This window comes from Lucilia cuprina, chromosome X, assembly GCF_022045245.1.
Source record: "Lucilia cuprina isolate Lc7/37 chromosome X, ASM2204524v1, whole genome shotgun sequence".
Taxonomy (NCBI): domain Eukaryota; kingdom Metazoa; phylum Arthropoda; class Insecta; order Diptera; family Calliphoridae; genus Lucilia; species Lucilia cuprina.
The window spans coordinates 14264532-14268092 of NC_060949.1; the positions used below are offsets into that span (position 1 = coordinate 14264532).

General features: G+C 36.5%; 1 pseudogene; it reads right to left on the reverse strand.

Annotated features, from left to right (window-relative positions):
- Positions 1 to 1980: 1980 nt before the first annotated feature.
- LOC124418521 lies at positions 1981 to 2651 on the reverse strand (annotated as a pseudogene).
- Between the last annotated feature and the right edge of the window lie 910 nt (positions 2652 to 3561).

The window sequence follows — 3561 nt, forward strand, 5'->3', positions numbered from 1 at the left end:
ACGGGGGACACGAAATTCTATAACACTGTTCATTTGACTCCAAATTTCTCGTAATAGTAATTTTCCACTGATGATAAAATGACTTAAGTAACCAAGAGGATCAAATGTTGACATTATGATGCTTAAAACTAATCTTTTAGTTGGACTGCGCTGGCCAGACATAACAATATCATCAACACGACGAAATTTTAAATTGAACATTAAATTGTCACTAGCAGGTTCCCAAATCAGACCTAGTACCCTTTCTGTGTGATCGTTACCAGGATCATGTTAAGCTACCATGCAGGGTTGTAATAACCTCATCGGAGTTTAAGATAAAACCCCTTAATTCAAATCCTCCATTTTTGTGAACAGCTTTAACGTATTTGGATATGTTTATAGCTTCTACACACTGTCGAAAAATCATCCATGTAATGGTGATCGCATATAGCTTTAATCGCGCGGGGATGAAAACTCTGATGATCTCGGGCATTTGTTTTCATGACATATAATGCCGAACAAGGCGAAAAGGCTGTGCCGAAAGTCATGACAACCATTTTGTATTTATTGGGTGGCTTTTTTGTACTGGCATCATTCCAGAGAAATCTTTGGGAGACTCTATCGCTTGGCTGCACTAAAATTTGATGGAACATTTCGCGTATATCAGCACCAACGGCAATTTGACCACGGCAGAAATTGTATAGCGTAGACGGCAAAGACGCAATAACTTGAGGTCCCTTTAGAAATTGGGAATTCAGGGAAATGTTCTCTACAGTGGCGGCGGCATCGAAAACTAATCGTAGTTTATTTGGTTTGTTGGGATTAGACACACCAAAATGTGGTAAATACCACTTTTTAAAATTGGTCACCATTATTTCATCAGGAGATAATTTACGTACGTATCCTTTATCAATATAACCTTGGATGACTTCTTTATAGGCTTTAGAAAAATTTGAATATCGTTTCATTTTCTTTTCGATTCCTTCTAGGCGTTTACGTGCCATATAATAACTGTTTGGAAACGTCACCTCGTCATGTTTCCATAGTAGACCTGTCTGGAATCTATCACCAACACTTTTCGTGGATTCACTTAAAATTCGCTTAGCTCTGATATTATCTTTCCACAATAGATGTCCTCACGCCCTTACTCTCTATATTAAAAAACAACTTCTTTAACATTGACAAAGAAACAAGATTTCTGCATTGGTGATAAACTATGACACGGTCCAAACACCACCCAACCTAATTCTGTATCACTAGCAAAGGGGCCCGTCAAATTATTTTTATTGGTGATTGATGACAGTCCTAAAAACGCATGATCCAAACCGATTAATAATTTAGGGACTACGTTTGTGTAAGATTTAACCGGCGCAAAAGGGTCACCTTCAAACGCTTTTTCAATATCTTCTTGTGTTAGGCTTTGCATGAATAGATTTAAGTTAGAAACAGCATATAAATTTTTTAGTAGTTGGCAACTCTTTTTGTTGGTCCCACTTACCTTGACATTAAAGGAGCCGATCGGCCACCAAACCATTGAATATTTAAAGGGCACTTTTCTTCCACGAACGCCTATTTTGTCAGCAACGTCTCCATATAATATTGTAATGGACGAGCCATCAACAAAGAGGGCATATATATCCATATGACTATTTTTCCCACACATTATGACAGGCAAAACTCTAAATAGTAATTTGTTGTTAATTGTAGCAGAACAGCTAAGCACGTTTTGTTGTGGTTGGTTGGTAGGGCATGTTGATGTAGAAGGTGGGTCGCAAGTTATAATTTCATGTAACAATTTATTATGCTTGCGGTGGCATCCATCCTTTGAACAGGTTTTCTTGTATCGACAATCACGAGTGGTATGACCGACATTTAAGCAGGAGAAACACGCTCGTATCTTTTTTACTTGCTCCCACCTATCGTTTGTATTCATACTTAAAAGACGATCACAATCATAAATTTTATGAGAACCTTGACATATTGGGCATTGGTGTTGATTTTCTATACTGAGTAGTAAAACTCGGCGTTTAGGCTCTTTTTGTTCAATTTCCTGAAGTTGACCACATCACTAATCCAATTACTAAAATCAATAATGGTAGGGTAGGGATGAATACTTGTGGCAACTCTGGCCCATTCCAGTTTTTTGCTCATGGGCAGTTTGGAGATCAACTCTTCCAGTAATGTTGGATTGGCTATATGCTGTTGACCATTTACCGACTGCAGAAAAACGTCTAAATTTTTAACTTTAGTGGAAAAGGGTACAAGTTTTACTAGATCATGTTCAGAAATACGCGACAACTCTCTTACTTGGCGTAGCTGGCTATGAATGAGTTGCTCATTTCGACCGAACCGAAATTTAACTTGCTCAATGATTGCGTCAACGTTGTCAAGGTGAATCAATAAAGATTTGATCACTTCACTTTTATTTCCCCTTAAACACTTTTGTAACCGTCGGTTGTTTTCTATATTTGTATATCCGTATGCTGTTGTCGACTGAACGAACGCTGTGTAAAATAAGGGCCACCACTGAATTCCGGCAAATCTTGAATTTTGCGTGGCAGCATGTTGGTTGGATTCAATGAGGTGTTAATAGAAGGAGGTTGAGTATTTAGTTCCCAATATGGCGGCGTAGGATTGTTTGTGGCGGTCGAAACATATACATTATTTAACATGGGTGCAGCTTGCGTTGGTGCGACTGTACTGCTAACAATGGTTGGCGTTGTTTATATGGTCGATGTATTTGTATTTGTTTCAAGCAGACCTAATGTATTATTTGGTACATATGCTGCATGCGTCAATGAAGCAGCGACGCTGCAATTTGTTAACTTGACATTGCGAGCGGCTGTTCGACTTAAAAAGGATAAGCTTATTCACAGTGCTTTTTCAATGCGTGGTTTGATCTATGTGAAGAAGACTCTTGATGGTATCGCTATCCCAATTGATGTTATCGGACACTTAAATAAGTTATTTCAAGACTCCGCATAAGATTTTCAATATTAATATTATTATTTTTATAAGTAAAAATTTTGATACTCTATTTCATTTTGTATCGTTTCGATCATTTTAATTATGTTTTTTTTTGGTATCTTTATTACCTAGCAAAATATTTGCTTACAAATTCACTAGAAAAATCACCAGAACTCATCGAGTAAAGTGCTTACAATTCTACTAGAAAAAGTACTTATTTTTGTTTGAGATGTTCCAAAAGTAAGTCAATATTATTTGGTTGGAAATAAGTTGTTTTTAGTAGAGTTTTTTATAGAATATTTATGAAAAAATAAAAAGCCGACACAGAATGGGGTTGAACTCAATACCTTCCGTCTACCAGTTGAATGCTACTCTTACTACACCACTGCTTTGTTGTTTTGTTGTGCGTCAAATAATAGTTTTCACACACAAATACTATTTTTTTTTTCTGTTTGTCTAAAAATAGACGTTTGATATCGTGTTCACAAAAAAAGGAAAAAAACAGAAAAAGTAACTGTTTTATTTTTGTTTGTTTCTTTATTTTGATTTACCTAATTGTAATCATTGTAAGCAAAGATTTTGCTGGGTACTTCTCATTATGTGTTCTTACTTGCT